Source organism: Coenobita brevimanus, chromosome 68 (assembly GCF_032717465.1).
Source record: "Coenobita brevimanus isolate Jiangsu-jjx chromosome 68, ASM3271746v2, whole genome shotgun sequence".
NCBI lineage: Eukaryota > Metazoa > Arthropoda > Malacostraca > Decapoda > Coenobitidae > Coenobita > Coenobita brevimanus.
The window spans coordinates 8,852,501-8,875,000 of NC_137021.1; positions in this window are offsets into that span (position 1 = coordinate 8,852,501).

The following is a 22,500-nucleotide window of genomic DNA, read 5'->3' on the forward strand; positions in this document are numbered from 1 at the left end:
GAAGAGGTTGGCAGATGTGGGATGTCAACAGAGTCCCGTAAGGCCATTACAGAGGGGGGAGAAGGAATGGGATGGGGAAGGAAATAGAGAGGAGAAGGAATGGGAAGGGGGAGGAGATAGGGAGGAGAAGGAATGGGATGGGGGAGGAGATAAGGAGAAGGAATGGGAAGGGGGAGGAGATAGAGAGGAGAAGAATGGGAAAGGGGAGGAGATAGGGAGGAGAAGGAAGAAGCAGAGATGAAAAAAGAAGAGAAATACAGAACAGCAAAAGAGAGGAGAGAGGAAAAAAACAAGGAGAAAAAAGAGAATGGCAAAAAAGAGAAGAGAGGAGAAGGGAGACGAGAGGAGAAGAGAAGGAAACAAAGGATAGGAATGGGAAGAGGGCGGGGAAAGAAAGGAAGGAAAGGGAAGGGAAGAGAAGGGATGGGAAGGGAAGGTTGAAGAAAAGAGGACGATAAAGAGGAAGGGAAGAATATGGGAAGAGAATGCAGAATAAAACTGAGACAGACAGACAGACAGACAGACAGAGAGAGAGAGAGAATGCTGGGACGGTGAAGTAAGGTTTTTAAGAGAAATAGACAGACTACAGAAACAGAAAGACGAAGAAAAGAGAGACAGAGGAGAGAAAATTGCCGAGTAGAGAAAGTGAGTGAGTGAGAGAGAGAGAGGGGGTCCCATGATTTAGGTAATGGTGGCCATCTGCCGAGGTAAATAAAGCAAGAGGCTGTGTTGACCCTCGCCCATCCCTCCTCCATCCATCGTTCTCTCTCTCTCTCTCTCTCTCTCTCTCTCTCTCTCTTATTCTGCATGTATACCGTGTCCACATACAATACACATAAAATATTTCTTTGGCAAATGTATATGCATAGGAGTATCCATATGCATAAATTAACCTACTACCTGGATGGAATAATACTGATACGGTTAATCAATTTCTATATATGAAATTAACAGGGTACACTCAGGTAATTAACAGGTGTAGAAATTATATGTCTGGAATTTATACGTGTGGAATTTATATAGTCCAGTCAAATACTTTACATCTAAGGAATAAAGACGGTACGGCCACGTAATTTATGTACCGTATACGAAATTAACACGGTACTGTCACACAAGGAGTATCTGTAGCATAAATATGGTACGATTAATCATTTCTTTTTATCTGAGGAATAAAGGCGGTATGGTTAATTTATATACAAGGAATTATTATCGTACGGTGACGCAATTAATATCTAGAATAAAAAAGGTACAGTCTGGCAATTTCCATCTTCTTAAACTCTGATGAATATAGTGTAAAAAAAAAAAAAATCTATCCATTCAAGAAATTCATTAGCCTAGTTAATTTCTCTTCTCTAAAATCTTGCTTTTATCTATCTACCTATCTATCTATTGTCAGTCCCCTTAATCCCGTAAGAGGTGGCCAAAAACAAATCGCCTCCATGTCGCCCTGTCCCCCACCATTTCACTGCCCTGCTCCCAGCTCACACCTCCCTCTCCCATATACCTCTCCACTCCATCTCTCCATCTCATCCTTGGCCTCCCCCTCCCTCTCCACCTCACACACATACACTCACACACACACTTTGAAGACGATTTTACACTGAACTGGAGACATTTTTGAGTTGGAGGGGTTAGGTACAGTCTTCAAAAATTCCTTCAACAAAATACACGTCCTTGGATGAATATAATCGTCTGCAGGGAGGTAGAAGAAATTAATATAATCCTGCACAAAAAAAAAAAAAAATAAGTGGGAGTATAAGATCAGCATCAACTTCTTCAATCAATCAATTGACCAATCAATCAGTCATCATCATCATCAATCACTCAATCGATCATCACCACAATCATCATCATCAATCAATCAATCATCATAACCATCATCACCATCACTATCTTCCATCATCACCATCACTATCTTTCTTCCCACTTAAGGATGGGGAGAAGGACAACGAAGCAGGGGGATGAGAGAAAATGGAAGAAAAGGAATGAAAAAAAAGATGGTAAAGAGAGCAACTGTGAAGATGGGAAACAAAATTAGAGGAAAGAAGTGAAGAACATGAAGGAAGTGAAAAAAAAAAAAAAAATGAAACACAGGCAAGGAAGAAACAATAAGGGAAAGGAAGACATAAAAAAGAACAGGAAGAAAAGATGAGACAAAGAAAAAGAATGGAAGAAAATAAAGGAAAAGAATAAAAGGAAAACAAAGTAATAATGAATATGATAAAGACGATGGAAAAATGAGGATAAAAGTGCATAATAAAATAAATGGCAGTGAAAGAAAGGAAAATAGGCAGAAAAAGATGATTACAGAGAGAGTGCCTTGTTAGTTAAGTTGCAGCCTACAGAGTCTCACTCTTATTAAAGTAACTCTTGAATATATCTCAAGTCAGGAAGGGAGAAGGAAGGGGTGGGTGGCCGGAGGGGGAGGGAAAGAGTGGGGGAAGAGGGTGAGTGAGGAAGAAGGTGAGTGGAGGTGGAGGCGGAAGAGTGGGGGAGGAGGTAAGTACAGGTGGTGGTGGAAGAGAGGAAGTGGAGGAGAGTGAAACACAGGAAAGAGCTAAAAGTGAGGGGAAGAGAAGGAAAGAAGTGAATGGAGAGGGGAAAAAGTATAAATGAGAGAGGAAGAGGAGAGGCAAATGGGAGAGGAGCAGAAAGGAAGGAGATGAAAGAGACGAGGGAATACGATAAGGAGAAAAAAAAAAATGAGGCGAGGGAAAACGATAAGGAGGGAAAAAAAAAACAGAAGATGGACGAAGAAATGACAAGGAAGATGATAAGGGGAGGAAGATCAAGGGGAAGAAGAGGAAAGAAGAAACATGATGAAGATGAAAGGGGAGAAAGAAGGGGGTAGAAGAGAGATGGAAGAAGAGAGAAGAGATGGAAAAGAGAGGGGAGGAAAAATGGGGAGATGGAAAGAAGAGGGGAGGCGGAGAGATCAGGGGATGGGGGAGGAACTGAGAGGGGTGAATGGGAGAAAGGAGGAGGGAGTGGAGATGGGAGAAGAATGGGTAGGATATTATGGGCGAGGTGGAAGGAGGAGGATATATGGTGAAAGTGGAGGGAGAATTGATGTGTAGAGGTGAAGAAGAGAGAGTGGAGGGATGAGGAAGGCGATGAGGGATGGAGGTGGAGGGGGATGAACAGAGGGTGTGTGTACAGCAATTGGAGGGAGTGTGTAGAGGGGAAGGGAGTGTGTAGAGGTGGGGAATGGGATGCGTGGAGGAGTGAGAGGGGTGTGTGGAGTGGATGTGGTTATTTTACTCAGCACAGTGGAGTGAGGGGGTGGAGGTGGAAAATGTGGAGTGGAGGGTTGAGTGGAGAGGCACAATAACGCGGAAACGGCACGTTGGTGGGGCGAGGGTGGGGTGGAAGGGTGGAAAGGTTGGGAGAGGGGAGAGGACGGAGACGGGAGAGTGGAATGGGAGAGAGGGTGGAGTTGTAGGGAAAGTCGAGAGGGCGGAAGAGTGATATGGGAAGGAGGGGGTAAAAAGAAGGAGAGTGGAGTGGGAGGCTGGGGGTTGAGAGAGAGAGAGAGAGAGAGAATGTGAGGAGTACAAGTGGTGAGAAGAGCAGAAGAGTAGACAGGAAGGGGAAGAAGGCACAGAAGAGGGAAGCTGAAGAGAGGAAAGGAGGGAGAAGAGGAGGGGGAAAGAGGAAGTAGAAGAAAGAGACGAGGGAAGCACAGGAAAGAAATTGAAAAAACTGGGCAGAATGAAGAAAGGATGAGAGGGAAGGAGAGTGAGGGGGGGGGAAGAGAGTAAGGGGAGGAAAGGAGAGCGAGGGGAGGAAAGGAAAGACAGAAGAGATGGGACTGCAAAGGAAAGAACGAATATATAAAGGAGGGACAGAGACGAGAGAGAAGGAAAGAAATGGGAAGGAGGGAGGGAGAGAGACGGAAAAGAGGGGAAGGAGGGAGAGAAAAGGAAAGAGAGGGGAGTGAGGGAATGAGAGAAGAGAAGAGAGAGGAGTGAGGGAGAGAGAAGGAAAGAGAGGGGACGGAGGGAGGGAGAGAGTGAGAAAGAAAGAGAGGGGAAGGAGGGAAAGAAAAGGAAAGACAGGGAAGGGAGGGAGAGAGGGGAGAGGGAAGAAGAGGGGAAAGGGTGGTCCTGATGGGCGGATGTGTGTGGGGGGGGGGAGGAGAGGGTGTTGGGTAAACAGGGGTGGAAGAGGGGTGAAAAGAGAGAGGGAAGAGAGGGAGGAAGGGGAGATGAGAGAGGGAAGAGAGAGAGGGAGGGAGAGATGAGAGGGAAGAGAGAGAGGGAGGAAGAGGGAAGAGTGAGGGTGAGAGAGAAGAGGAGAGAGGGAAGATAAGTAAAGGAAACTGGAAGGAAGAGGAGAGAGGATGAAGAGATTTGGAAGAGGAGGAGGAGAGGAGAAGTGAGGGAAGAGAAGAAGAGGTAAGGAGTAGGAGAGTGATAAAGGAGAGGGGTTGAGGGGAGACGAGAAGAGGATGACAGAATGAAGAAGAAAGAGGAAGGAGGAGGAGGGAGAGAGAAGAAGAAACAGAGGAAGACAAAAACGGAAGAGCAGAGGAGAGGAAGAGGAGAGAAGGATAAGAAGGAGAAAGGTAGGTAAAGAGAGTGAAATTAAGACAAGGAGAGAGCTGGGGGGAAGAAAAGAAGAGAGGGGGGAAGAAAAGGAGAAGACAAGAGAAGATACTGAAGATGGTGAGAATAACAGCAATATGAGAAAAGACAGATGCGAGAAGAGGGAAGATGGGAGAAAGAAATATGAGAGGAAGAGAAAAAGGGAGATGGAAGAAATGAGGAGAAGGGATAAACTGGATAAACACGAACGGAGAGACAGATTGACAGACAGTTTGATAGATATAGACAGACAGATAGATAGACTGATTTAGACAGAGACGGATGGAGATAGATAGATGGGTAGACAGCTCGTGTGTGTGTGTGTGTGTGTGTGTGTGTGTGTGTGTGTGTGTGTGTGTGTGTGTGTGTGTGTGTGTGTGTGTGTGTGTGTGTGTGTGTGTGTGTGTGTGTGCGAGAGAAAGAAAAAAAGGGAGGTAAGAAAGACTGGTGTGGATGGCGGAAGAAAGTGGAATCAAGAATGAAATGGGAAGAATATATTATAAGTGTGGAGTAGGTGTGAAAGTGGAGGAAGGTGACTGGAAGAGGAATACAAGAGTCAACAGAACGGAATTGTGGAAGAGAAGTAGAAGAGAGGGAAGGATGCGGTGAAGTGGAGGTGGATAGGGAAGGAAAGGGAAAGGAAGGAAGAAGAAGGATGGGAAATAAGTGACAAAAAAAAAAGTGGAGGAGTAAATGGAAGGGGAATGAAAAAGTGTGCAATGGGGAAGGGAGAAGAGGGAATAGAGGTGTAAAGGAGAATCGTGAAAGGGGTACAGGGAAAGAGAGTGGAAGAGAGGAATGGGCGTGGTAAGCAAGAGAGGGAAGGGGAGGGGTGAGGGGATGGAGAGGGAGAGGAGACGGAAGGAGTGGGGGGAGAAGGAGGAGGGGGATGTAGCAGGAGGGGGGCTGTAAGTGGAAGGGACAGCAGAAAGGAAAGGGCGTGGTAAGCAAAGCTAGGTGAGGGGAGGAGAAGAGGAAGGGAGGGGGAATGGAGGGCAGTCCAGGGGAGGAGAGGAGAATGGAAGGGGACTCTAGGGGGAAGGTCCAGGGGGAAGGGGAATGGAGGGGGGATGGGGGAAGGGAAATGGAAGGGGGATAAGGGGAAGGGGAATGGAGGGGGGATAAGGGGAAAGAAATTATGGGGGGATAAGGGGAAAGGAATTATGGGGGGATAGGGGGAAGGGGAAAGGAAGGGGGATAGGGGGAAGGGAATGGAGGGGGTCTAGGGGGAAGGGGAAAGGAAGGGGTCTAGGGGGAAGGGAATGGAGGGTGTCTAGGGGGAAGGGAATGGAGGGGGAATAGGGGGAAGGGAATGGAGGGGGTAGGGGGATGGGAGGGGGATAGGGTGAATGTAAGGGTGGGGGTAGGGCAACAAGACGTGCTGGGAGAACCATCACCTGACGCCCCCACGCTAATATCCTGGCTGGGGTGGGGGGGGGAAGGGGGTGAGAGGGAAGGAGAAGAAAGAGGAGAAGGATAAGGGAAGAGAAAGAAGAGGAGAGGGATAAGGGAAGAGAAAGAAGAGGAGAGGGATAAGGGAAGAGAAGGGAGAGGAGAGGGATAAGGGAAGAGAAGGGAGAGGAAGGGGAAGGAAGAGGAGAGGGGTGAGGGAAGCGAAGGAAAAGGAGTGGAGTAAGGGAATAGAAGGAAGAGGAGAGGGATCAGGGAAGAGAAGGAAGAGGATAAGGATAAGGGAGAAAAAGGAAGAGGAGAGGGAAAAAAGAATATGCGGGGGGGGGGGGGGAGGACAAAATGAGGGCAGGGGAGAAGGTAACAGGATAAAAGATAAGGAGGAAGGGGAAGGGGAGAGGAGAGGTGAATATAAGAGAAGAATCACACAGAATGGTGAAATATTCGCGCCCTACGGCTGGTCCAAGCGCCTAACATCTTGCTTTGATTTACTTCATTCTTGCCTGACCCTCAACTCTTCCTCCTTGAGTTTAGCTTGTGAATAATTGTCCTCAGTATAAATCCCTTCATCCGACAGGCATTAATCTAAGTCTTTTTCTCCCTTTAAAGGTTATGAGCAGACTGACAGAATGAGACAAACATCAAAGAAGAAGGCTCTCCCCCACCCACCAAACCACTCAGACAAAAATGGAGGAGGAGAAGAACAGGGAGAGGGGGAGGAGGACAAATAAAGGAAGAAGACATGGAAAGAAGAAGGGGGGGGGGAAATAAAGGAGGGAGGGGGAGGAGGAGAAATAAGGAAAGAAAGGATGGAAAAGAAGCGGAGCGAGGAGTGGATGAAAAGAGAAGAAAGGAAGAGGAAGAGTAGAAGGGGAGGCTGGTGACATTGCAAGAAGGGAGAAAGAAAAAAGAAAAGAGGGGAGAGAGAAGAAAATAAGGATGATGAAGAGAGAGAGGAAACGAGGCGAGAGCAGATGGAGAGCAGGCATAACAAAGGATATGAAGAGGAACAAGAGGAACTGAAATAATGGAACAGAAAAATGAAGAGGAAGAACAAATCAAAAGATAAGAACAAGCGAAAAGAAAAAGAAAGAAAGGAATGGAAAGGAAAGGAAAGGAGAGAGAGGAAAGGAGAGAAGATGAAAAAATTAGGACAGAAAGGTGGGAATATATGGGAATAAGGATAAAGGAAGAAGAGAGATGAAAAAGGCAAAAAGTGGGTGGGGAGAGAGAGAGAGAGAGAGAGAGAGAGAGAGATCACCCAAAAGCCAAGAAGTTACGAACCGCATCCAAAAAAAACAAATACAATAAATAACACAAAACTAAATACACGTCTCTCTCTCTCTCTCTCTCACACACACACACACACACACACACACACACACACACTAACCCAACATAATTAACTTCGTATAAAAAATAAAAAAAGGCCAACCAAGGAGTGCCTTTAAAAACTCTATACGGATATTTTACGAACCCTTTCAGATCGATTTCCCCCCCCCTTATAATCACCCCCAGACGGTTTTCTTCAGCTTCAGGGGGATTTATTTTTTGTTGTGGAAGGGTTGGTGAAGTGTGGATCCAACCTCACTAATTCGCAGTACCTCCAAAGTTCAATTGATGTGGAGAAAGAGTGATGAGAATTATCTACCTATCTATCCAGCTGTTTATCCATCTATACCTATATCTCCACCTGTATCTATTTGTTTATCTATCTATCTATCTATCTATCAATCTGTGTGTGTGTGTGTGTGTGTGTGTGTGTGTGTGTGTGTGTGTGTGTGTGTGTGTGTGTGTGTGTGTGTGTGTGTGTGTTTAGGTCATTGAATTTCAAAACTCCACTACGCGAGGTCCATCATGAAACAAGTTATCCAATGTTGAAAAAAAAAGAAAAAAAGAAAAAAAAAATCGTCATCGTACCATAATGAAGGGGTTAACAATGTCTTTAACCGTTTCAGCAAAATAAATAAAAAAATAAATAAACTAGAAAACACTCAGCGACCGCACACCTCCTTCAATGACCGCACACCTCCTTCAATGACCGCACACCTCCTTCAATGACTGCACACCTCCTTCAATGACTGCACACCTCCTTCAATGACCGCATACCTCCTTCAATGACCGCACACCTCCTTCAATGACCGCACACCTCCTTCAATGACCGCACACCTCCTTCAATGACCGCACGCCTCCTTCAATGACCGCATACCTCCTTCAATGACCGCACACCTCCTTCAATGACCGCACACCTCCTTCAATGACCGCACACCTCCTTCAATGACCGCATACCTCCTTCAATGACCGCATACCTCCTTCAATGACCTCATACCTCCTTCAATGACCGCATACCTCCTTCAATGACCTCATACCTCCTTCAATGACCTCATACCTCCTTCAATGACCGCATACCTCCTTCAATGACCGCATACCTCCTTCAATGACCTCATACCTCCTTCAATGACCGCACACCTCCTTCAATGACCGCACACCTCCTTCAATGACCGCATACCTCCTTCAATGACCGCACACCTCCTTCAATGACCGCACGCCTCCTTCAATGACCGCACACCTCCTTCAATGACCGCACACCTCCTTCAATGACCGCACACCTCCTTCAATGACCGCATACCTCCTTCAATGACCGCATACCTCCTTCAATGACCGCACACCTCCTTCAATGACCTTATACCTCCGCTAATGCCATTGTCATTAAAAACAATCCGGACCCGACTCCGGATCCGTCCCAACTTCTAATAGTTTCTTCCATGGTCCAGAGTACACCCATCCACAAAATTTCATCAAAATCCGTTCATAACTTTTTGAGTAAATTTGCTAACAGACAGACAGACAAACAGGCAAACATACAAAAAAACAAACAAACAAACCAACGCCGAAGAAAACAACCTCCTTGGCGGATGTAATAAATAAATGTTCGAATGGTGAGAATTAGGGGAAAAAAGACATAATCGTGCTGAAGGGATCAAGTTTAGTTTTTTGGAATTTTCTTTGTCTTCCGCGTCTTTAATAAATCTCTCGAATATCTTGATTATTTAGTTTCTTTTCCCTCCGTTCTCCCTCTTCCCTCTCTCTCTCTCTCTCTCTCTCTCTCTCTCCAACCCTCGCTTTGCTCCCTCTGTTCTTCGTCCTTTCCTTACTTCCTTCCTCCTCTTCTGCATCTTTCCATTCCTTCGTCCCTCCCGTTTCTTACTCTGTTTTCCTTCCTCCTCTTCTCTCCCTCTTCTTTTTCTCAGCCTCTCTACTTTGCCACATCCTTTCCTTCGCTTTTCTTCTTTCCCAATTTTTCTCTCCTTTCCTCTCCCTATGTTCTTCTTCCCTTTGTTCTCTCTTTATGTCATTTACCTCCCTCCTTACTTCTCCTTATTTTCTCTCTTTTCCCCCATCGCATTCTCTTCCTTCCCTCCTATTATCTTTCCCACCCTCCTACTCTTTTCCTCCCTTTCAATCCTTCATGTCTCTCCTCCTCCTCCTCCTCCTCCTCTTTCTCCTCCTCCTCTTTCTCCTCCTCCTCCTCATTCCCCTTTTCTCTCTATTTCTCTTCACATTTTCCTTCTTTCCTCTCTCTGCCCCCCTCCCTTCCTTGTCACTCTTCGATTCCAGTCCATCCCTCCCGTTTCCCTTTCCCCTCGCGCCTTTGTCTTTCTCCTTCCCTCCGTCTCTTCCTCCTCCCCTCCTTCTCTCCCTCCCTCCCTCCATCCGCCCTCTATCCCGGAAACAGGCCTAATCACTTATAATTAAATGTTATTGGATCATTTCGCTCCGCTGCCAATTTGATTTCCTCTCTCCTCGCTTTTTAGAGAGAGAGAGAGAGAGAGAGAGAGAGAGAGAGAGCAACAACCTACAACAAGACCCTAAGGCATAACCTGAGACGAACCAACGTTCTTTGTCTTCCTCCTCCTCCTCCTCCCCTCCTCCTTCTTCTTCCTCCTCCCCCTACGCCTCCTTCTACTTCTTCCTCTTCCTCTTCCTTCTCCTATTATCAAGATCATTTCTTTCTCCTTTCACTTCTTCCTCTTCGTTAACCTGCTCCTTTAATCGTCGATTCTCTCTCTCTCTCTCTCTCTCTCTCCTGAGAAGTCATTAGCTGTTCAATTATCTATAACAATCCCTCTTTCTCACACACCGCCCCCATACTCTCTCTCTCTCTCCCTCTCTGTTTACATATTTACTCCTGTTTACTCGAGTCTGTTGATGTTTACCTTCATGCGAGTTTCCTGTGTGTGTGTGTGTGTGTGTGTGTGTGTGTGTGTGTGTGTGTGTGTGTGTGTGTGTGTGTGTGTGTGTGTGCGTGCGCGCGCGCGCGCCCTAACTTGCTCTTAAGATCTCCACATTCATTTACATACCTTTTTCCTCAGTACTACTCAAAAACATCCACGTACCTGTCAAAGAAAACAGAGAAAAACATCAGAAATTTGTTATGAAAAATGGATTAAAATAGAGAAAAAAATCCGATGGATTAAAAGAGAAAAAAATCCGATTATACAAAATTTCTACTCAAACCCCCACGACTAACTCTCAGCTTAGAATAAAAAATAAATTGCCTACTTTACTCAGAAGTAAAAAACAGAAGTAGAATATAGAGTTGTTCAGATGATGAGAGGGTTAATGGTTACATTACTGAATGAGAAAATCAATGAAAATAGTGAAATTGGTAAATGTTGCAATAAACTTTTTTTTTTTTTTTTTACTGCAATGACGTTCAATTGCTACTTTTTTCGTTTTTCTTTTTTCTTTTTTAAATTTCCAGTCGACTTCTTTCAGCCTCACATCGAAGGAGCGAAGGAAACTTGAAGGAGGGAGATGGCCACAGGAGACATGATGGCCCTCTCCTTCACGATACGGTATCCTTATCTCCTTCACGTACTCTTATCTCCTCCACAGCGATAACGTACAGGTATATATATTTTTTTCTTTAAATATTATCTCACGATTTTCTTCACATGTGAGATTTATGAAACAGCTAGAGTTACACATTAATATTATAGTCTTCAGTAGCCTCTTCCCTATAATAATAATAATAATAATAATAATAATAATAATAATAATAACAATAATAATAATAATAATAATAGTCTCTTATAATGAAGGAAAATATACGTGGCAAGAATGACCTTTTATAGTCTGGCTGGCGAGGTTATGGTTTTCTGTACTTTCTTTACGACCTCTCCATTTTTTTTAAATTACTTAACCTCTCTCTCTGTCTCTCTCTCTCTCTCTCTCTCTCTCTCTCCCTCTCTCTCTCACTCTCTGCTCTTTTCTTTCCCATTCCTCGAGTCCTTCCTCCTTTCCCCATTCCCTCGCCCTCCTCCTCTCAGTACTTTCTTCATAATCCCACTTGTCTTGCTGTCATCCTTCCCTCTTCTCATCACTTCTTGCCTCTTCTCTTCACCTCTTCCCTCTTCTCGACATTTTAATTTTCATCGTCCCTCAACTTCTTCCCTCCTCTTCTCACTTCACATACCCTCTTCTCTCCACTCCTCCTTCCTCTTCCGTTCCTCTTCACTTTCCATTCCCCTCCATTCGTTCATTTCTCCACTTCTTCTAACATCGCCCCTTCCGTCTCTTTTCTCTTCCTTTTTCCCTACCCACCATCTTTCCTTTTCTCTACGTCTTTCCTATTCTCTTCCCTTTCCTTCCTTTTCCCCTTCCGTTACTTTCCCCCTCCGTTGGGTAGTAACTTTTCCATCTTCTTTCCTTCTCATTCTCTCCTTTATTTACCCTTTTCCTCTTCCTTCATCTCTTTCCCTTCCTTCTTTTATCCTCTCCTGCTCTTCTGGGCAATAATTTCCCCTTCTCTTATTTCCTCTCTCTCTTTCCTTTCCTCTTCCCGCCCTTTCCTCTTCTCTGTCAATCTCCTCCTCTGTTTTTCTCTCCCTCTTGTCTTTCATTTTTACTCAGTTTCCTATTCATATTTTTTCTTTGTTTATTTCTCTTCCTCGTCTCTTCCTACTTTTTTTTTTTCATTTTCTCTCCCTCTCACCTTTTCCTACTTTCTTTCCTTTTCTCCGCCTCTCTCCTCTCCCCACCTTCTCTCCTCCACCTCCCCACCCTCTCTCCCCTTCTCCCCCTCTTTCCTCCCCCTCCCTTCTTTCCTCTTTCCCTCTCTGGGCAATAATTTCTCACCAGTCAAACCAGCGCTGAATTAATTGATGGTGCTTCCAGTAATTGCCGGGAGAGAGAGAGAGAGAGAGAGAGAGAGAGAGAGAGAGTGGTATGTTGGAGTCATAAGGGAGATGCAAGTAAATTAGGGAGAAGTGAGAATTAGGAGTGGCTCAGCAGTCCTACATAGCCCATTCCTTCACATGTCACCACTTCGACACCAATGCCCACCGTCCATACTGAATAAATGCTAGGCCTGTATTATTCGGGGCAAGTAGTATTAGTGAAGGGTATTTTTAGGTGTCGGCAGATCTCGTGGAATATCAGTATAATCTATCTTGATGGAATTAGGTGACTCAAATTCTCCCTGTTTTAACTTACGTCCTTCCAAGCAACAGCAGTTAATAAAAGTAGTAACAGTAATAATAATAAAAATAAAAATAATAATAATAACAATAATAATAATAAAAATAATAATAATAATGTTATAATAACATAACCAATAACACCTATAATAACAATAACAATATTAAATAATAATAATAATAATAATAATAATAATAATCCAGGCTTATTTCTAAAAAAATAAAAAGGCCAACAAAGCAATTCACTACCGCTCGAAACACGCTTGCACCAATTACAAAAATAACGACAACTTTCACATACAACGCAATACCATCAGTTAGTAGTAGTAGTAGTAATAATAATAATAATAATAATAATAACAACAACAACAATAACAATAACAACCCATAAACCTCACCCACCCACCCCAAGCTTTACGACACTACTAAAGGATTATAAGGCCAAGAATAAGCTTTACGACAACTGCTATCTTAGGCATGAGGGTAATGACTTAAGATATTGACTAAGATATAATAAACTCACAAACGGAGTCGCAAATTCTTCTATGGCTGACGTTGGCAATTTTACATTAACTTATTTCAGATTTTTTTTTTTTCTAAATTTTCGTCTTGCTGTCACCGCCTTCAGTGTCAAAAATTTTCGCTTGCTCTGTTCTGATTTTTCGCTATATCGCTACTATGAAGAAAAGTTTTATTAAAGGCATTTGTGGAGTTAACTGATATACTTAATTATAGTCTGGATAATATACGAGTATAAGTGTGCTAAGAAAAAGACACTAAATACCTTAAATTACCTTGCATAATTGGATACATACGAGATAAATATACTGTACATACAGAAGCACACACACACACACACACACACACACACACACAGGGACAGTTACATACAGCACCAAGGAACATTTAATTAAGCATGCACAGATACACACGCATCCTTAACAGCAATACTACAGGTTACATGTGCCCCCTCCCCCCCCTCTCTCATATATATATATATATATATATATATATATATATATATATATATATATATATATATATATAACATAAAACTCAGACTACACACACACACACACACACGACACTGATTCTTCTTGGAAAATCATGTGCGTCATTCCACGGGGTGAGGAGGTCCGCGAGAAGGGGGGGAGGATGATGATGAAGACAGGGGAGAGCAGGGGGGAGGAGGGTGATTAAGAAAAGGGAGAGAAGGGGGTGACAGCTGGAGCAGTGGAAGGGGGGGGGGGAAGGAGGAAGAAAGCGCGGCATAAGAAGGAGAATAAGGGAGAAAGGAGAAGATAAGACGTAAAGGGGTTGAGAAGAAGAAAAGGGAAGAGACAAAGGGAAAGAAAAAGTGAGTTTGCAGGGTAAAGAGAAAGGGGAAGACAGAGCGAAAAGGGGGAAGAGAAGAACGAAGAAGTGATAAAAGGACAGAAAAAGGGAGAGACCAGATGAAAGAGAAAGGGAGGGAGAAAGGGAAAGAGAGGAGGAATAGGACAAGAGAGGTGAAGAAGGTTTAGAGAAGCAAAGGAAGGGAAGGAGAGAGAGAAAGGAGAAGCGGGAAATAAAGGGGAGGAAAGGAGGAGATAGGAGGGAAAAGAAAAGAAATAAAAAGCCGGGAGGAAAAGAGGAGATGAGAGAAAAAGGCGACGTGATGCAGATAAGGGGGGGGGGGAAAGAGAAAAAATTAAGAATGACAGAGAAGGAGGGAGAAGGAGAGAGAAGAAGTGTGGGTGAGGGGAGAAAAGGAGTCGGGTGATGGGGAGAAAAGGAGTCGGGTGATGGGGAGAAAAGGAGTCGGGTGATGGGGAGAAATCGAGGGGAAAGTGAAAGAAAAGAACCAAAGCCAAGAGAGGAAGGAAGGGGAAGTGAAGAGGGAATGAGGAACAAGAGAAAGGACGAAAATGAAAAGACGAAGAATGGGGAACGAAATGAGGGAAAACAGGAAGAAAGAGCAGGAGAGAGAGAGAGAGAGAGAGAGAAAAAGAGAGAGAGAGAGAGACTACTGATTGAATATTAGCTGTGAGAAGGGGCCGGCCTCATTACCTCTCAACAGCTCTCAAACCAACCCAAGTCTCCCAATTACCTCTCTCTCTCTCTCTCTCTCTCTCTCTCTCTCTCTCTCTCTCTCTCTCTCAGCAACATCAAGCTCTTCTTCATCCTCGTCTTAGTTTCTGTCTTTCCTTCTTCTATTCTTTCCATTTTCCTTCAGTTCAGTTCTCCTCCCTCTTACAACCCTCTCAAGATCGATGCAACTCTAGTATTCCCCTCCAGCTAACCCAAGACGATTTTATTTATTTATCTATCTATTTATTTATAAGAAAGTGTATTAGGTGGCTGAGTTAAATAATTCTTTACCTGCCCTCCAATCTTCTTGCAATTTTTTCTTTACGTATATTAATTGTCCTCTATTATTATTATTATTATTATTATTATTATTATTATTATTATTCCTCCTCCTCCTCCTCCTCCGCCCTATAATTTTTTCTTTTACGATTCCTCTTCCATTAACTTCCTGATGTTCTTAAATCAACTAAGAAATGATGACACGTCTTCCAATTAAATATTTTATTACTCGTCCCCTCACCGGAGGGGCTTGGGGACGAGTATTGTTTTCACTCGGTTGGTTTGTTTGTCAGTCTGTCTGTTAATAACTTTAGGCAAAAACTACTCGTGCGATTTTGACTAAAATTACAGGGATGATGGGCGATGACCTTCTAGATTAATTTTTAGGCAAAATTGGGCAAAGGTCCTGACTGTACGCCCCAAAAATGTAAAATAACGGGGACGGCTAAAAATCGTTTTTTCGCCATAATACTCTTCAAATTCATCATATCGAGATGAAACCAAAACCTAAAGGTGCAACTTTCAACTCTGCATCCTATAACATCCTCTATTATTATTCTCTGTCTTTCCTTCTTCTCTTTCTTTCCATTTTTCTTTCAGTTCACTTTTCCTCCCTCTTATAACCCTCTGAAGATCGATGCAACTCTAGTATTCCCTTCCAGCTAACCCAAGACGACTGCCGGGGACGGGTTTGCTGTGCCTTGGCACCGCTTCTTGTTATTGTTGTTACTACTACTACTACTACTACTTCCACTACTACTACTACTATTACTACTACTACTACTACTTCCACTACTACTACTACTACTACTACCATCACTACTACTACTAATACTGCTACCACCACCACCACCAAAACTATTATTAGTATTATTACCGGTATTATTATTATTACTATTATTATTAAACCCTTCAATCAGATGTCTTTTTATCGGTTCATTCCTGGCACAATCAAACGATTTTACTCAACTAATGAAGGAATTATCTTAGTGAAAGTGCTGATTACGGCCACATCCACCCCATCCACCTCGCAAAGTCTCTTCAAGTTAAATATAAAATAGTCTCAGGGTACAAAGAATGAAATTAAAATAGCGTTTACTGGCAGAAATTAATAATACTGAGGTAACCTCATCTCCCTCTTACACTTGCTTCTTCAGTCCTCTATTTCTTAAGTCTCTCTCTATTTCTCTCTCTCTCTCTCTCTCTCTCTCTCCATACATATATCGTGATCCTATGTCCAATTTCTACATTATTCTTCATTTCTCCTCTACGTCGATTCTGTCTATCAGCAAGTGACTCTCTCTCTCTCTCTCTCTCTCTCTCTCTCTCTCTCTCTCTCTCTCCCTTTCCTCTCTTTCTCTCCCCCTCTCAAAACAATGTGGTGCCGGGAGCCTGTAGGGAGAGAAACACAGAACATGGTAAAAAGTGAGAGAGAGACACACGGCTACATGAGGGGCGATTAAGTCTCTCTCTCTCTCTCTCTCCCTCTCTCTCTCTATCTATCTATCTCTCTCCCTCTCTCTCTCTCTCTCTCTCTCTCTCTCTCTCTTAATGGGCGTAATAACCCCGAGCACTAAGACACACAACCCGAGGCCCTCAAGTGGCCATGATACACGCCTCTCTCTCTCTCTCTCTCTCTCTCTCTCTCTCTCTCACACACACACACACACACACACACACACACACAGAGCTGCCCTCAACTGGTCGTGATACATGCCTTCTCTTATGCATTTCTACACACACACACACACACACAGGCGGTACGAGAGAGAGAGAGAGAGAGAGAGAGAGAGAGAGTGAGAGAGAGAGCACGAAACGGGAGAGAATGAGACGAAATACAGAAAAGAGTATAAAAAGAAAAGAGAGCGAGAAGAACGAAAAAAGAAAAAGGGGGACGAAAGACGAGAAGAAGTAAAGAGAAAGACTATACGAGACAGACTCCGAAAACTGAGGAGAAAGAAAAAGCAAAGACTGGGGAAAAGAAAGGATAAGAGAAAAACAGGAGGAAAAATGAAAGCTGACAGGCAAAAGAAAACCAGTGAAAATAGAGACAGGGAAAGTGAAAAATAAAGACAGAAAAAAGATGCAAAGAACATCAAAAAGATAGGCCTAGAAAGGGGCAAAGAATGAGACAATACGGTAGAGAAAAAATGGACAGAAAGAAGCAAGAAAAGGCTACAGATTAACAAAGAAAACAAAGAAAAAAGGCAAAGGAAGGGCTACGAATAAAAAAGAAACAGGCAAAGAAAGAAGCAAAAATGGGGCAAGGAGAGAGAGAGAGAGAGAGAGAGAGAGAGAGAGAGAGAGAGAGAGAGAGATGGAATGAGGGAAAGGCAAAAGAAAAGATCAGATAGAGACATACAATGAAAGAGATGAAGAGAGAGAACGAGACGAAGAAAGAGACAAAGAAAGAAGGTTCAGGGGTGGGACAAAGAGGCAGGAGGAAAGACAATATTGCAAGATGATGCCACTCGTCGGGTCATAAAGGCTAAATAATACCGGTTCTCTCTCTCTCTCTCTCTCTCTCGGGTCATAAAGGCTAAATAATATCAGTGGTGTCTTGCTCGCTAAGGCAATATCCCTCTACGCCATCATCCTCACATTTTCTCTCGACAAGGATCGCGTAAGTGTAATAAAATCGCCTGACGCAAGCAAGAATAATTTGCGGCCCATTTTGTGGCACTTTGAATCTATCTTATAACTTTATGTTCTATCTACTATAACAACTTATGATACATTGGTCTTAGTTGTTTTTTACATACTATCCGTAAGCTTCTTTGCCACGGTAAGGCAGTGTTTCTTCGAGGAAGGTAAGACAATATAGTAGGCACAAGTAAATGCATAATACTCAGTAGTGTTACATTAATATCAGCAACAAAATTTATTACATACTGTACATTCACATCAAATACTGCATTATTATTACTATTATTATTATTATTATTATTATTATTATTCCTTCTGTATGTATTATATACTTTACTGCTATATGACAATGAAAATTCTCACTATAGAACCACCTCTGGAATGCATTTTCAGCAGCAGGGCTGCTCATTTAATGAAGAAAAAACAGCTGAACAGAATTATTATTACAAAATTCTATCTCTGCTAAATAGTTTCACCTGTTGACATACACGTAGCTTACATTATTATTTGGGGATTTCTTCCTCAGTTCTGTTAATGATTATGATGCGTTTACGTGGCTGTACAACCATATTTTGAATCTATAGTCTTGCCTACCTTCTCTCAGAGCACCTTGTTATACCTTAGTCTATGGGTACCGCTATCCATGTTTCACTACCACTGGGGCTGGTAGAGTAGACTGGTACGTGCCACTTGCCCTCTTGAGCCCCACAACCCTATACAAAACCTAAGTGGATGTGTGAGACGTGTGGGTAGCTGTGGGAGTGTGGATGTGGCGTAGAGCTCCACACACCACACGCGGCCCACATTTCACACTTTAGGTCATCGCCTGCTCATAACCAAGCCATTTCCCAGCTGTTTACTACATGAGACGTGACCATCTGGACCTTTCCCTCCCTTCTTCCCTCACTCCCTCCCTCCCTCCTTCACCTTACCTCCCTTTATATCTACCCCTCCCTACCTCCCGCACCCCACTTCCCTCCATTTCTACCTCTCTCCCTTCCTCCCTTCTTCCTTCCTTCACCTTTTCTCCTTCCAATTCGACCCCTTACCTTCCTCTCTCTCTCTCTCTCTCTCTCTCTCTCCCCTTTCTACCTTTCTCCTTGCGTCAGTCTGCTTCTATCTCCATTTACTACATATTTATCACTCCTTTCTTCTGTTTTTCTCTCGTCACTAAATTCATTTCACCTCTCCTTTCTACTATCCTGATCAACTACCTTTCATCTGCCTTCCTTCCTTCCTGCTTCGCCTTCCTTCCTTCCTTCCTGCTTGCCTCATCATGCCTCTACCTCCCTTTATTACACCTGACTCATTTCTTCTGTTTTTCTCTCTTGCCACATAATTCCATTTCGACCCTTTTTAGTTTATATCTCGTAGCTCAGAGACGGAACGGGACAACACTTCAGCTCTACATCCGTTCCAGAGCACTTCTTCGTGACTAGCAACATATTTTAGTATTAACCTATTGCAGTAACTGAGTATTCAAAACGGAGAGATAGCAAATTAGGCCAAGTTAGAGTAAAAAGGATAGGGTCTTCATTTTCTTTCCCATTCTCCCTCTATTTCCATCTCATACAACACCCGATTAAATTACCGAAGAAAAACAAACTTGACTTTATGTTTGATGTTTGTTCTGTCAGTCTAAATAACGAGCTAAGGAAAATACTGGAAAATAAATACCGGCTAAAAGATAAATAAGAGAAAATAAATACACAAATATAAAAATAAATAAATGCAAAAATACAGAAACACCAGCTCAAAATGGAACCAGCACCACAGCATCTCGACACACGACATTTTTTACAAGCTTATATAATTTCCGACAAGAGAGTCCAACCCATCCTTAAACCTTATATATTTCGGGGCAAAGACAAGGCTACAAAGGGCGGTAAAGCTATAGGTTACAAAGAGAGGTAAAGATATAGATTACAAAGGGAGGTAAAGCTATAGGTTAGGAGGTAAAGACAAAAAGCAGAAGAGGTAAAGATATAGAATACAAAGGGAGGTAAAGCTATAGGTTACAAAGAGAGGTAAAGCTATAGGTTACAATGAGAGGTAAAGCTATAGGTTAGGAGGTAAAGACAAAATGCAGAAGAGGTAAAGACACAAGGGATACAGAGGGGGTGGGGGGTGACACAGAGGCCCGTAGATCTGCCACAGCCGCACCATACCTTCCTAACTCAGTGGCTTTATGGCACTATCACTCGTTTAATGTGACGTTATCTCCCCACCTCTCCCCTGACAACCCCCACCCCTAGCCCCCTCTCTCGCCCTTCCTCCCCAGCTCCCCCATTTCCCCTACTGCCCTCTCTTTCCCTCCTTCCACCTTTACCTCCCTCTCCCTCCATCCCGACCCCCTCCCCACCATCCCAACTTCTCTCTCTCTCCATCCCAAACCTCCCCAACACACTCTCCGCTCCCTCCCTTTTCACTGACCCTTTCTATTTTTTCCCTCTCCTCCCTCCCTCTTGCCCTTGCCCCTCCACCTTCCCACACATCCCTCCCTCCCTCCCTTCCTTTTTACTGTCCCTCCAATTTTCTCCCTCCTCTCGTTCCCACCCACATCCCTCTCACTCTCTCACTTTTTACTACTCTTCCCTGTTTCTCTCTTCTGTCACCTCCCTTCTCACTCCCGTTGCCCCATCCTCTCCCTCCTCTCTTCCATCCTCCTCTGCTTTATCTCCTCCCTTCTACTTCCTCAACCCCTTTCCTGGCCTCCCATTTCCTTCTCCTTTTTCCCTCTCACCTCCCTTATACCTCACACTTCTCTGAAATACCCCCTCTTTCCCTCCTCTGCCCATCTTTCTCCCTCCCTCTCTACTGTCCAACCCCTATTTTCCCCATCCTTCTCCTGCCCCACTTCTTCCCCCTCTTCCTCCTCCGCCTTCTTCTTCCTCCCCCCCCCTCCTACCCCTCCTTTCCCCTCCCCATCCTATTCCCCTCTGCCCTCTTTCCCATGCTTCCCTCAGAGTGTCATGTCACTGTCCTAGTTCTGCGTTTTTTACTTTTTTACCTGCTCTCGCTCTCTCTCTCTCTCACACACACACACACACACACACACACACACAGCAAAATCTCCACTTCTACAAAATTCATACGCACATCTCTCCTTCAATGCGGTACCGGCTTGTTAAATATTTCTTGCTACTTAATACAGCTAAGGGGAAATTTCTTGCAGACGTCTCTTTTAATCTAAGTAAAATGGACAGCAAGGTGGTAGTAAGAATTTAACCACAATCAAAAGAGCTAAGGCTGTTGACAGAATATGAAGACTGGCTAAACACCTACAAGAAGAATGAAGAGACCTGAAAACACTATTATATTCTTGTCAGTGCTATACAATTTCATCCATCTTACCGAGACCTGTTGGTGGGAAAGATTTAAGAATAGTCTCCGTTAACCATTATACCTGGGGAACGTCTCACATCGGTTGAATAAAGATAAATAAAGCGTTAAAAAAATCCCTTTACTAACACATCTATTATACTCTTGTTACCGCCTAAGAGTGACATCAGCACGTCTTCGTTTACTCTTATTCTTGCAGCCCCCTGATGATTTAAACCCCATCAATCCTGTGACGTTCTTTGACAGTGTGTTCCTGCAGTCACCAGTCAAGTTTATTCAGCTACCGAGACCCTCTGTTGGTGACAAGTGAATGCTGTACATACCTCGCTTCCCCAGTTGAAAAGTCTCTCCGTAGCTGAATAACATCGCCTGACGTTTGTATGATCATAATAATACATCCAAACAGTGAAGGAGTTAGGCCTCACATCCAACTTCAGTAGGTGAATCACTATCCCCCTCACGGTCGAGAGAACTCTAGCACTCAAAGTTAATGCCATACTATTGAATGCCGTTGAGAGTGAGTCAAAGGAGCCTGAGAGAGATGATTAGGTGAGGGAAGGCGTTAGTGAAAAGGCTTGTGGTGGTGGTGGTGGTATTGGTGGTGGTGCTTGGCTTGTGGTGGTGGTGGTGGTGGTAGAGTCAGACGGTGTGGCGCCTGTGAGAGCGGCAGCAGCACCAGCACCTGCAGTCCTAATGTTTAGCTTGGGAATAAAACTGCCGGGATTTATCTGCGCCAAACAAAACAGCCCCATTTGGTCGCCCTCTCTCTCCCTAACCCCTGCCTCTCCTCTCTCTCTCTCCCTCACACACACACACACAAACACACACACACACAAACACACACACACACAAACACAAACACACACACACACACGTACATACAGGTACATACACACACTGCACTTTAACTCACATAAACGTATCATGCACACATATTAATACACAAAAAAACACACATTCGTTCCCACTCCCTTTCCCCCTCCTCCCTCTCTCTCTCTCTCTCTTTCTCACCACCCTTTATCCCTCTGGTTGTCACTTCCCCATGTTCCTCTCCAAATTGGCTCACAAACTCTCCCTCCCCTTTCCTCCTCTCCTCTCTTTCTTCCCCCTCTTCCCTCTTCTTTTTCTCCCTTCCCCTCTTCCTTCCACCTTGATCCCTCTTCCTCCCCTCCCCTTCTCTTTCCTCTTTCTCCATTCCTCTTCCTTCTTCCTCCTCTTTCGTCTTCCTTTCCTCCTGTCCCATCTTTTCCTCCTCCTATATCCTCTTCTCCCAGATCCTCCCTGCTTTCTTCCCAACCTTCCCTCCTGTTTCCTCTTCCTCCCTTCATCCTCCACTTAAGCTCCTCTCAAATAACCCTCTTCTAATGACCCTACCCTCCTCTCCCTCCACTCCCTCTTCCCTCCCTTTCCCTCCCTCCCCCTTCTCTCTCTGTTTCCTCCAATTTATTCTCTCCAGTTTTACCCCTCTCTACTATTCCTTTTCCCTCCCCTCACCTCCCCTCTTTCTCCAATTTGTACATTCCACTTTTGCTCCTTTCTAGTATTCCCTTTTCACTCCCTTTCCCCTCTCTTCCCCTCTTCCACCAATTTGTATCTATCGCCGTTACCCCTCCCCACCTCCTTCCTTCCCCTCACCTCCCTTTACTATCTCTGCCCCTTTCTTCAAATGTCAACTTACCAATTTA